The sequence below is a fragment of the Hemiscyllium ocellatum genome, chromosome 3, assembly GCF_020745735.1.
Source record: "Hemiscyllium ocellatum isolate sHemOce1 chromosome 3, sHemOce1.pat.X.cur, whole genome shotgun sequence".
NCBI classification, from domain to species: Eukaryota; Metazoa; Chordata; class Chondrichthyes; order Orectolobiformes; family Hemiscylliidae; genus Hemiscyllium; species Hemiscyllium ocellatum.
In genome coordinates this window covers 131,958,821-131,972,659 of record NC_083403.1, presented here as the reverse complement: position 1 = coordinate 131,972,659, position 13,839 = coordinate 131,958,821, and the positions used below count along the sequence as shown (strand labels likewise).

The window sequence follows — 13,839 nt, the reverse complement described above, 5'->3', positions numbered from 1 at the left end:
TAGTCAGAATGGGGTTAATTTGAGACATTTGAGGTTCAATATGTGACATGGCGGCAAACCACCTCATGTGTGATACATCAACCATAAAATGATGCTTTCTCTCCATAGCTGCTGCCAGGTCTGCTAACATTCTCCAGGAAGTTCTGGTTTTTGTTCATTTTGTTAGTAATCATCTCAGCAGCATGAATAAATACAATGCATTAAATTTGCATCCACAACGTCACCTGAATTTGCTCCTGTCTCAGCTCATCCGCTGCAGAAAATCCTCATTCCAAAGGTCTGCCTTAATCAACCTTCTCTAAAGTTAAGGTCATCTAAGGCCATGCTGCTTTTGTCTCAAATTACACAAAGTCCTATTCTCCCATCACCTCTATGCTCACTGACTTGCTTTGTCTCCTGGTCAAACGCTAACTTGATTTCATAATTAGCGTTGTGTTTTTCTAATCTCTCCATGGCCTCACTTCCTCTAGCTGCAAACCACTTCAAGATATTTACGTTGTTCTAATCCTGCGCACCCCAATCATAATTAATCCACCCAAGGTCTGGGACATGTCCCAGGGCTCAAGAGGGTCCAGTCTGCTTGTGGTCAGAGTGGGTTCAATGTGTTTGGGTCGGGGTTGGGAGTCCAAGTCAGGAGCAGCACTTGATTGCTGTCACTGTCTCTGCATTGCTCACCTGATTAGATTCTGTACTGTTCGGAAACAGGCCCTTCGGCCCAACATGTCCACCCCAACCCTCCAAACAGTAACCCACCCAGACCCATTCACCTACTGCCTACTAATGCACCTATCAGCCTATCATGGCTGATTTATATGACCCGCACATCTTTGGAGTGTGGGGGGAAACCGGAGCACCCAGAGGAAACCCACACAGACGCAGGGAGAATGTGCAAACTCCACACAGAGAGTCGCCAAGGCTGGAATCGAACCCAGGTCCCTGTGGCTATGAGGCAGCAGTGCTAACCACTGAGCCACTGTGCCGCCCCCAGTGCACTAATGTTCAGACGCCTAAGCCCTAAGTTCTGAAATTCCCTCCCTATACCACTCTGTCTCTCTATCTTACTCTTCCCTGTTGAAAACAAAGTGGTCTAAACGTACAGTTGGTTATCAGACCTGATTCACTTTATGTCCCCATCTTCTGATTGAGGAGAAAAATGTAAAGCCTCTTGGGACATTTCATTACATCAAAGCTGCTATGTCAATTCAAGCTGCTGTTGTTGTTCACAAAAGTCATGTGAACCTGAATAACCTGTGCTGATAAAAAAAGTTTCACTTTTGCATTTTCGGACTGATTAATGGAAATATTTGCATAACTGTTCACATAAACAGCCTGACAGCTATAACGCCTTTTGTACAGAAAATCTATTCAGTGCATATTTTTCCAGACAGAATTATCAGACAAGAAATGTGCTTCCTTTCAAGAGCATGAGGAGCAGGAAATAGTTTTGATTGAGCCTTTCCTTTCCTGATAACTTTCTATCAAGATATTAATGCTGACATCATTGCACAGGAAAATAATGATGTCACCTTGCTCTACACGATATAGTTGATACAACGATAGCGCACAGTGGAAAGTCAGCAAGTCTCTCAGCCAGAACCATGAGTCAATTCTTTTGTTGATTTCTTAAATCAAATGTAAGAGAGCTGAAACAAAAACAAAAACAGTAATTGCTGTAAAAGCTCAGCAGATCTGGCAGCAACTGTGGAGAGAAATCAGAGTTAACGTTTTGGGTCCACTGAGCTTTCCCCACACTAATTATTCTTCTTCTACATCAGGTTGCTGTTCTGAAAAACTGAACTGTCTCCGAAAAGGAACAAGAACAAGCAGGCAGAGATTTAAAGGGATCAGCAAACAAAGCAAGAGTGAAGTAAGGGAGACCTTTTTTTAACACACGCCAGTTGTTAAGGTATGAAGCTCATTGCCCGGAAAAGTGGTGGAGGCAGGTTCAATTGAAGCATTTTAAGTGGGCTCTGGATTATTATTCAGGTTAAAAATATCATGCTAGTCTATGGGGAGAAAGCAGGGGATTGCAACTAGGTAATGTTGTTTATTTAACGCTCTCATATAGGCATGATGGGCCAAGTTTGATGAAAGCACAGCAAAAGAGTTACGTGGCACGATACTGGGGGACTTGGTATGGAACCTGCAGACAGTTATGGTCCCACCATCTGTTGCTTTTAGGTGGTAGATGGCTTGGGAAGCGCTGTTGAAGAAACCTTGGCAAATTGTGTCTGGTAGATTCTACACACTGCAGATATGATGTGCCGATGATGACGAGAGAGTGAGCCCTTAAAATCGGGATAGGGTACAGATCAAATGCAACAGTTAATGAACCTCCAAACTTCTAACCTGATGATAAAGGAGAGATGATAGATGAAACAACTAAAGATTGTACGGCCAGGCCATTGTCCCAGAAACTCTTGTAATGTCCTGAGGCTGAGATGATTGACCTCCAATGACCACAACAGTCATCATTTGTGTTAGCTCTGATTCCCACTCCAAGTCTCTTTAATGTTACTTTCAGTCAAATTTGTCCAATATTAAGGGCAAACTCTGTTATCTTAGATCTAGGTGTCAGTTTGGAATAAAGCAACAGGAGTAGATCATTTAGTCCATCAGGTCTGTCCTGTCATTAAATCACTCGTGGCTGATTGAACACTTCCACACCACATCCTCATTATATAGTGACCCTTTGGTAATCAGAAACTTGCAAGTCTCTACCTTAAACATTGTCAATGACTGATATAGAGAATTCTAAAGATTCATAACTCTTTGAGTAAACATATTTCTCTTCATGTTGGACTTAAGTGGCATCCCTTTTATTTTTGAGTTGCGCTCCCCTGGTTTTAGACTTCCCCAACCAGGGGAGACATATTACTTGCATCTACCCTGTCTGCCCCTTTAAATCATTAATAAGTTTCGAAAAAATAATTACCTTTATGTGGAGTTTGCACATTCTTCCTGTGTGTCTGTGGGTTTCCTCTGGGTGCTCCGGTTTCCTCCCACAGTCCAAAATGGGCAGGTTAGATGAATTGGCCCTGCTAAATTGCCCATAGTGTTCAGGGATGTGTAGTTTAGGGGATTAGTCAGGGTAATGTAGAGTAATAAGGTAGAAGAATGTGTCTGGGATAGTCTTTGCAGGGCCAGTGTGGAGTTGTTGCACTAAAAGGCCTGTTTTCACACTGTAGGGATTCTATGACTCTGTGATATGATTCATTTTTTGAAGCACTAGAGAATACAGGCCAAGATTACTCAATTTCTCTTCACAGGACGGTCCTGAAAGCCTGGGAGCAAGTCTGGTGAACCTTCATTGCACTACCTCGATGGGAATAATATCTTGCCTGAGTTAAAGAGACTAAAACTGTATGCAGTATTCCATGGCCAGGCTCACCAATCTCCTATACAACTGAAGCACGATTACACTATTTCTGTACTCAAACCTCTTGCAATAAATGCTATCATTCCATTCACCTTTGTATGTCTACACTTTCCAACCTCTTCCCATTTATGAAATACTCTTCATATCTAATCCTCATAGCAAAGTGGATAACTTTACATTTTTCCACATTATTTTCCATCTGATATGTTCATGCTCATTCATTGACTCCAAATCCTTCTAAATTGAGTTGAATTAATTGAATTTATTGTCCCATGTATCAAGGCACAGGGAAAAGCTTTGTTTTGCAAGCAATACAGGCAGATCACAGAGTTAAGTAGCACACATAAATAAATAATAGATAAACAGCGGCAAAAACTAAAACATGGATACAGGCGAATGCTAAGTGTTTGTGAATCCATTCAGTAGTCTAACAACAGAAGGGTAGAAACTTTTTTGAAACCAGTTGATGCATGTGTTCAGGCTTCTGTACTTTCTCCCCAATGGTAGAGATTGTAGAGAAATATTGCCAGGGTGGGATGGATCTTTGAGAATGCTGGCGACCTTTCCTTGATAGTGGACCTGGTAGATGGATTCTATAGATGGGAGGTTGGCCTTTGTGATGGTCTGGGCTGAGTTCACCACTCTCTGTAACTGTCTCCAATCTTGAATGGTACAGTTGTCGTACCTGGTAATGATGCATCCAGACAGAATGCTCTCGATGGTGCACCTATAAAAGTTGGCAAGGGCATTTGCTGTCATGCCAAATTTCCTCAGCTGCCTGAGGAAGAAAAGACATTGTTGGGCCTTTGTAACCAGTGTGTCCACATGAAGAGTCCAAGAAAGCTTGTTGTGGATGACCATTCCCAGGAGCTTGACCCTCTCCACTCATTCCACCTCTATGCTGTAGCTGTGTAGAGGGCATGAGTAACATCCCGCTGAAAGTCAATAATGAGTTCCTTGGTTTTACTGGCATTGAGAGCTAGGCTGTTCTCAGAATACCATTTTCCATGTCTTCCACCTCCCGTCTGTAGTCTGTTTCTTCGTCATCTGAGATTCGACCGTCTATGGTGGTGTCATCAGTGAACTTGTAAATAGCATTAGTTTGGATTTGGCAACGCAGTCACAGGTATACAGTGAGTACAGTAGGGGGTTGAGTACAGACCCAGTGATGCATGTTAGTGAAGATGAAATATTGTCCCCAATCGTTACTGATTGTGGCCTGTGAGTCAGGAAACTGAGGATCCAGTTGCAGAGAGTGGGGCTTAGCCTGAGATCACTAAGTTTAGTAATCAGTCTCAAGGGGATAATAGTATTGAAGGCTGAACTGTAGTCAATGAGAAGGATTCTTACTTAGCTGTTCTTGTTCTAGGGAGGAGTGAAGCAAAATGATATGGCATCTGACATGGATCTGTTGGTCCAGTAGGGCAAATTGGAGCCACTTTAGATCTTGGGAACAACAACACAAACTCCCAATTAGCTTTGTATCATTTGTAAATTTGAAGACATTGCATTTGATCTTCTCTTCTAAATCATTGATGTATATTGTGAGTATTTGGGACCCAGGCACACCTGTGATAGTTATGACCTGCCAATATGTAGATGATCCATTTATTCCTACTCTGCTTTCTGTCACTATCTAATCATTAATCCATGCCAGTATGTTATTGCCTTTCCCATGTATTTTAATTTTCCTAACCAGGTATTTTATCAACGCCTTCTGAAAATCTCAGTATACTATGTCCATTAGCTCTCCCTTACTAACTTTGGTAGTAGAATCTTCCATAAACTCCAAAAGCTTTGCGAATATAATTTTCAATTCTTTAAATCTTTCCCAAATGCAATCATGTTGTTATTATCCAACTGTCTATTTAACAGATCATTTCAAGCATTTCCCCTCTACCGATGGAAAGCTCACTGGTTCACAGTAACCTGTTTTATCTTTCATTTGCAATGGGGTGTGATTTGTTGCTTTCCAATTCCCGCGAAGCATTCTGGAACCTATAGAATTTGGAAAGATAATCACTAATGCATCAACTCTTATCCAAGTCTGCAACGTGCTAGTAAAAGGGTGTGCAAGTGAGCGGTGTGGTCCGCATCAAAATGGGTATTGATGAGCAGGTTATTGCTGAGTAAATGCTATTTGAAAGTTCTATTAACAAATCCTTCCATACTTTTCATGAAGCTGCCCTGTTTGTAAGGCAGGTTAAACCCCTGGTGGTGATGGAGACATCTGGGATCTTGGCTGAAAGGTCTTATTCTCTTACACAGGTTTAGTCAAGGTACTGCTTGATTAGTCTACGGGACAACTCTCCTCACTTTGAAACAAGCCCTCAGACATTAATTAGTGAGGAGAATTTCACAGAATCAGCCATGCTGTGTTTGCGCCTTTTTCCAGCTCTAATCCAATGCTTTGATTGATGTTGGGTGGTCCATCCAGTTTCTTTTTCAATATAGTTTGTAAAATTGGTCAGTCCAGAGCGCAGTTAAAAACCAACACATTGCTATGGGCCTGGAGTCACATATAGGCCAGAAAGCCAACCTTCCCTAAAGCGCATTAGAACCGAATGAATTTTTACAACAACTGGTCACCAGATGCAAGCTTTTTAATCCTTTTTTTTACTTAAATGTATTTAAATTCTACAGCCCTCCCAGTGCCTGGGTTTCTCCATATCATTCGGCCAAAGCTCTACATGACTCATCGAAGAACATGACCATGATGCTACGATTCCTGGTCTACCACATGAATAAAACTCTTTCCTCTTTGTAAATCATATGAATGCAAAGAAAATGTTGGAATAGAAAAGGATGCTTGTTCTTTCAGTAGTCTGGTTATCCAGTCACAGCATCGAATTGTACTGCAAACATTCTCAATATTTCTATTTCTGTCATATTGACTCATGCGTTATTTCAAATATTTGTTCTTCTTTGGAATCAATAATCTAGCTCTGGGACAGGGCTACTGGGACTGCAGTACATCCAGCCCTATATGTAAGCATTGTAAGGTCAGGTCATTTAACTGTTGTGTCAGCACAGTGGAGCTTAGTGCCTGATGTTGTGAAGAAGGATTTCCTGGATCAAATAATTTTCAAGGATTATTGCTGTTCTTAAATCTGTCATCCTAGAAGTGATATTAAAATGTCTGAAGCTTACATCCTTAGTGATCCAGAGCGGGGGTAACCCTGCACAGAAACTGAAATAGGAGCCTGAACAACAGACTAGGGTGCAAAATATGGAAAAATTATTGGAGAAACTCACTATGGCTAAAATTCCCGACGTCAGGAACAACTAGCTGCCTTTTCCAACCAGATTCTGGTGTTGAGACAAGATTCTCTATTGGCAGTGATGCAATGCCTATAAACTGATTATCAACAGCTTTACTAATGCTAAACCTTGCCACATTACTATGCAGTTTACTATCCTGCCACTGGCTGCCAAGAAACTAGACTTTCAATTTAAACATAGAATCCCTACAGTGTGGAAGCAGGCCATTGAGCCCATTGAGCCCACACTGATACTCCAAAGATCAGCCCATCATACCCTGCCCCCCCACCATTCCACCCCCCCCACTCCCCCCTCCCCCATTCTATTCCCTTAACCCTGCATTTTCCCATGACTAACCCACCTACCTTGCACATCGCTGAAAACTATGGGGTAATTTAGCACAGCCAATCTACTTCACCTACACATCTTTGCATGGTGAGAGGAAACTCACGCCAACATGGGGAGAATGCGCAAACTTCATGCAATCACCCAAACCTGGGTCTCTGGCACTGTGAGGCAGCAATGCTAAACATTGAGCCACCATGTCATCCAAGGCATTTGGTGTGCTTTCCTTTATTGGTCAGTGCATTGAGTATAGGAGTTAGGAAGTCATGTCACAGTTGTACAGGACATTGGTTAGAATGCTATTGGAATACTGCATGCAATTCTGGTCTCCTTGTTATCAGAGGGATGTTGGAAACTCGAAACGGTTCAGAAAAGATTTACAAGGATATTGCCAGGGTTGAAGGTCTTGAGCTATAAAGAGAGGTTAAATAGACTGGGGCTATTTTCCTGCTAGTGCGAAGGCTGAGGGGGTGACCTTATAGAAGTTTATAAGATCATGAGGGGCATGAACAGGGTAAATAGCCAAGGTCTTTTCCCCAAGTTGGGCAAGTCCAAAACCAGAAAACATTGGTTTAAGATGAGAGGGGAAAGATTTAAAAGGGACTTTATAGACATCTTTTTCACACTGAGAATTGCATGTGTGGAAACAAGCTGCCAGAGGAAGTGGTGGAAGCTGGCCCAATTACAGCATTTAAAAAGCATCTGAATGGGTATATAGGTTTAGAGGGATATGGGCCAAAGGTTGACAAATGGGACGAGACTTATTTAGGTTTCTGGTTGTCATCGATAGGTTGGACCAAAGGGTCTATTTCCATGTTGTACAGCTCTATGACCATATGACTTTTATGTAATGCTACAGTAAACTGGAGAGTTCACAGGCATTTTCTTCAAGTCCTATTTGCTGTTCCTTAATAAAATGCCTGAAGTGTAAAACAGATTGTGACATTTTAATGTGTATTCCAAAATCTGTCCCAAAATTCATGGAAATATCAAAAATTCATAGAAATTCGAATTTGACTCTTGATATTGTCCAAGTCAAAGTCTACAAATTTGTATACATTTGTAAATAGAATCACCATTTATCTTTGTTTGAGATGCAACAGAGGCGAGAAGTGATGAGTGGGGTGCTTTTGAGATGCAGAAGATGGTTAGAGAGGAACCTCTGGACAAGAGGGAGTGGAATATTTTAATAAACAAAGAAAATGTGGAACATGAAAACCATAAATATATAATATAAACTCTCTTCCTTCCTCAGGCACTGTTTGATTTGACCAGTCATGGATCAAGTATCCTTAAGGGAGCAGCTGAGTACAATCACAGTGAAGGTGCTGTCTTGTGAAATTAATCCCAAATGCCTGAAAGTAATCAAATAAAATCTTAAGACAGAGGTTATGCCAGCTTCTAGTGTAATGTTTTGGGTGAACCAATGCACAAGATTGTGGAAACCCGGCTTACACTGAATGTAATTGGAGCTTGAGATTTTGTAATGTTTGTATTGGATTGGTCAATTTATGGTGATTAGTGCTGCAAAACACGATAACCCATTTGAAAATCAATAACAAAGTGTTGAATACTGCACAAAATACAATGCAATCTATTTTAGTAGCAGTTATAAATAAGCTTTCCTTATCGTGTAATACCAACGTGATATGGGATTATGTCTGTTAATAATAGTTACTAATTTACTAAATAAATTTAGGGAATGATCAATAATGATAACCAGATCTTTTTCACCTTAACCATCACCAATTCATTATATAGATGATTCCTGATCAAATGTGCATCTAACATAGGCATATTAATATCTAACTGCTATTCCTTAGCCAGTGCACTTGAGTGGTGTTCATTTCTTTTACACTAGTCACTTGATTAATAGACATGAAGACATTTTTTCAATATTAGTAGAGATATCGTTCTTTATAGATACTCGCTAACCATCTTGTCCAGAAATGTTATTAATTGCACCCAGTCCTTCTGTCCCAGAGCTAGAGACACAACCACTGTGCTGCAAAGGCACAGGGCAGACTGCACTTCTCCTCATTTATATAGTGACATTCTCTAATGGAACAATTTAACAACTAATTTGTTGACTGTAACTACCTTACCTGATATCATACTTCAGACAGGCAGATAGCTCAACCTGGGACAGATTTTGGAATACACATTAAAATACCACATTTCAAAACATCCACATATGTGCTGATACTTTATTGATAACTTTAATTCTTTCCAATGGAGTTAACCACTTAGCTGAAAGCTAAATCACTTGACTGTTATGCTGTTACAGCATTTGAAAGATCATTTCATTTATTATTTATCTCTGCATTTAGCAATGTTCAATATTGTGAGAGGATACTTTTTGAATGAAATTCATGTGCTGCCATTTATGCCCTTTTATCATGCACAATAACTCTTAAATGAAATCCACATAATCCTCAGTAATAAGCAACCTTCTTCCACGTTTGGTGTATCAAGGATTAAATTCACTGACAACTACATGTCATATTTGTATCCAACTCCAGCACAAAAGTAAAAGATGGTCACCCCTTTTTCATGTAAACTTGAAAAAATGGATATTCCACATTAATCCAGACACCAGGCAGTGAGTTCAAGGGACTGCTCGAACTTTGGGGCTCACATAATTTAAACCCCTCAAGCTTTCCTCAGTTTATGAGATCATCCTAACCATTCAATTAGATTACTGCTTTATAACCACTCCCAGATATCCATAATTCTGTATTAAATACCATTAACATGAAGCAGATTGTCAAACAACAAAGACTTCTCTTTTCTGAGGCAATTGGAGATGGTTTGCACACAACCTTCTTGCAATTATAGTTCTGGAGTGCAAGCTGAAGGGTGTTAGATTCAAAAAGGGCATAGGTCAATGAGATAAGAAGGGATCTGGCCTAAATTAACTGTAGAGGAAACATTAGCAAAACTGATTGAAAGTGAAAATAAAAGTCTGTGATCAATATAGTATGAAATAAATATATTCCTACAAGTAATAGAAATATTTCATGAATGAATAAAGTTCAATGAATACAATAAGAGACTAAAACTAAATACAAACTTGAAAAAGACACATGGGACTGAATCTCATGTTTTGTTTTGGCTAAGTGCAAGTTCTGTCGGGTTTTATAAAGGGATTCTCAACAGGAGGCTGAGTGAGATTTCTCACCATATCTTAGTAAACATACTTTGTTAAATATCCACCACAGCCCCATGTGTCTCTCATGTTCAATTCAAGCCTCATCTTACCATACCCCATTTCTGGAACAACTTGAAACTAAGTGGATGCCCATTGAAAGACTAGCATCCCTTGCCCCCTCATCATCTACAAAAGACCTCTGTGCACCCAGACAAGAGTTGGCAATCTGTCATTGCCCCTCACCAGAAATGTTATGTCACAGCAGTCATGATGCCACACTGCTCATGGCACATTACTGGCATGGTTAACAATCTCTCGCATCTGCAAACCCATTCCCACAGCCAAGTCACTGTTTAACAGCTAGACCACACATTTCCTTGTTTTTAGCTATGTACTGACTGAACATGCTCTCCAAGTCACCACAAGCTACCCTGTCCACAGTGCTCTGTGCAGATCTACATCTTCGTCATTGAAGAGTTGGGGAATGTCACATATGGCAAGGAATCAAACAATTCTAAATGTGAGCTTTTATTTACAGATGCCATAAGTAAAAAGTAGAGGTTGCAGTTCACCCCCATTATATAAACCAAGTGCTGGCATCGTGACCAATGACTGATGTATAGTCACTGATGGTCTGCTGCATGGACTGTACACCAGCCAATGGTCTGTTGATGGTCTTACTCAGCTCTTACCTATCAGGCCTTACTGTCAGTCAGGCCCTTGCCGTGAACAAGGAGACCCTCCTTCTCCACAATGTCCTCATCCTTCTCCTCCTCAGTAGACTGTACCCTAGTTCCTCAGCATCTGTCACATTACCACATTCCCTGCTCCAAAGCCAGGATGATGTGGCATAGTCTGTCCAGACAATACTGCAATCACCCCCCATTTCCTCCGAGCCTGGTCCAGACCGTGGAGTTGGATCTTAGAAACAGTATTGTCTGTTCCATCATGGCCCCGGTTGAAGCAATTTGGAGAAAGTGTTGTGTAGGCTGAGTGTCCAACATACCCTAAATTTGTCAATGATGCTAAGCTAGGGAGAATAGTAAATTATGATGGTGACATGGATCGACTTCAGAGGGACATTTGACATGTTGGCCAAATGGGTGGACACCCAGCAGATAATTTTAATGCAGAGAAATATGAGGTAATGCATTTGATAAAAGAAACACAGAGAGCCAACGCAGAGTCAATGGTAAAACATTGAGGGGAGTACGGGAGCAGAGAGACCATGGGGTTCAAATGCATGATTTTCAGAAGGCAAGCGGAAACAGTGTTGGAGTCATACATAGAATCACAGAGATGTACAGCACAGAAACAGACCCTTCAGTCCACCTCAGCCATGCCAACCAGATCACCTAAATTAATCTAATTCCATTTGTCAGCATTTGGCCCATATCCTTCTAAACCCTTCCTCTTCATACATCCATGCAGATGTCTTTTAGATATTGTGTCAGCATCTACCACCTCCTCTGGCAGCTCATTCCACACACACACCATGCTCTGTGTGAAAAAGTTGCCTCTTAAGTCCTTTTTAAATCTTTCCTCTCTCACCCTAAACCTATGCCCTCTAGTTTTGGACTCTCCTATCCTGGGGAAAAGACCTTGGCTATTCACCCTATCCATGCCCCTCATGATTTTGTAAAGCTCTATTGGGTCACCCCCTCAGCCTTCAATACTCCAGGGAAAAATAGTCCAAACTTGTTCAGCCTCTCCTTATAACTCAAACCTTCCATAAGAAGGCTTAGAGAATCTTTGGGTTTATAAATAAAGGCATAGTATATAAAAGTAAGGAAGGGATCTTATACCTCTACAAATCACTGGTCAGTCCACATTTGGTGGTCAGTTCTGGGCACAAGGGAACAGCAGTTATTTGCGCTGTATTTCAAATCAGGAGCCACACTTTATAGGGCACGCAGTTCTTCAACTCTAATTTTAAACAGAGCAGTTGTCAGAGGCCTAGAGCTAAAAACAGATCTTTCCCTTAGCTAATAGCGGTTAGCTGTAATGCTCTTATTAGAAGGAAATGTAGATTGGTTCAGTCCACTCGCACTGAGGAAGTTATTGTTTGTTTCAGGCACTACTCCTTCCTGTCTGAGAAGTCCATGATGAAGTTTATTTTCAATGCCCAAATCAGTAAAGTGAGATAATTTGTATCTGGTTCCTTTTCTGAGTTCAAAGCATCACTTTTCTGTCACTAGCACCTTCCAGGCAAGGAATGAGGTCATGGGATATCCTTGTTACACAGGAAGTCATGTTTTGTAAGAAAGGAGAATTGTTTGTTAATCCCCAGTTCCACATGCTAAAAATAAATTAAACCATAAAGTGGCCCAATCCCAGTTAGTGTAAAGTTACAATCTCTGCTTGTGCCTGATATGTCTTGAAAACAGTGAAAGCTAGGCACCTTGGTCTGTCATCAGTTCAACAGGAGCTTCCTCATCGTAAAAGAAATACGTGGGGCCTGTCTTTCCACAAACATTCCTAAAGCTGACTGAGGAGAATAAATTTAACTCCTGGCAAGAAACAGTGAAGCAATCGTGACAATATCAAATGGTGCCAAAATCACACATGGCATAGGGTATTTTTTTACCAACCTACATTATGCTCATTTAATACATTGAGGTAAAGTATGTTTGAGAGATTAAAAACACACATCTGTGCCTTGCTATATTACATCAGGTAAAATTTAATTACTGCTTATGCTTGACTTTATCATTTTGTGAAGATATCATTCGCTAATTATGAAAATCTGTCTTGCTTAGAAATAAAGCAATCCTAATTGTCTGTTATTCCAGGCATGAGAAACTAAAAGGCAAGTCACAGGAGTAATCTGCTTGTGCAGTCCAAAGTCAAACTGCTTTTCAGATTTAAAGGAATTTTTTTTTAAAAACTGGCCCAAAATAGTGACCAAAGAAATGTAATTGAGTCTGGATGAAGATGAGAAAAAGAAATTGGATTATTGCGGAGCTATTGTATGAACTGGGCACTGTGTGTAATTCCTGCACCAGCACAGGTAGGTCTGCTCAAAACTAGGTCTTGGGCCACCTTGAAATTAAACTGGAAAGTTTCTGACACCTGCAGTTTTCAGATAATGTATGAGATAGCATGGATCAGGAGGGACTCAAGCTAGAATGTAGTTCACAGTGGTACTGTGATGGAGCTGCTAAAACTGTTTCCACTTCAGGAGACAATTCCATAAGAGACTGACTGTTTCCATGGCAGTATCCATCTGATGGCTGTTGATTTAACATTGCATTCAATTATCAGAAGTACAGAGTCAAGTCAGGTTTGTTCTATGCTGAAATGCTAAAGTAAAACTTGAACCCACAATCTTCTGCTACGTTGGCCCCATATTTAATGTAAGCCATGGAGGGCAAGTTTGGAGGATATAGTAAAGTGGCTGAGACTCCCAAATATGAGACATTTGAAGGTTCCACTGAATTTAACAACAGGACATGATTTGAATCTTTTTTTTCTCTGTTTCTCAGCAAGAAATGAAAGCTGCTGGGGAGGACAGATCACATGCTGGGAAAGAAGAGGAGAAGAGAGATGAGGGTAAAGAGGGAGATGACAGAGTGGCTAGGGCAGATAATAGGTCAGCATTGGATTGCGAGGAGCTGATATAGAGACCCTGGGGCTATTAGCCTGTAGGTTGAGGATAGGACCTGTGGGTAAGCACTCCTGCTCCCCTTGACCCATATAAACA

General features: G+C 40.8%; 1 long non-coding RNA gene across 1 annotated transcript; it reads left to right on the top strand.

Annotated features, from left to right (window-relative positions):
• Positions 1-1,574: 1,574 nt before the first annotated feature.
• Positions 1,575-8,338, top strand: LOC132807887 (uncharacterized). Its single transcript, XR_009642014.1, has 3 exons — positions 1,575-1,634; positions 1,776-1,867; positions 8,241-8,338. It is a non-coding gene; the product is annotated as an uncharacterized LOC132807887 (long non-coding RNA).
• The last annotated feature ends 5,501 nt before the right edge of the window (positions 8,339-13,839 follow it).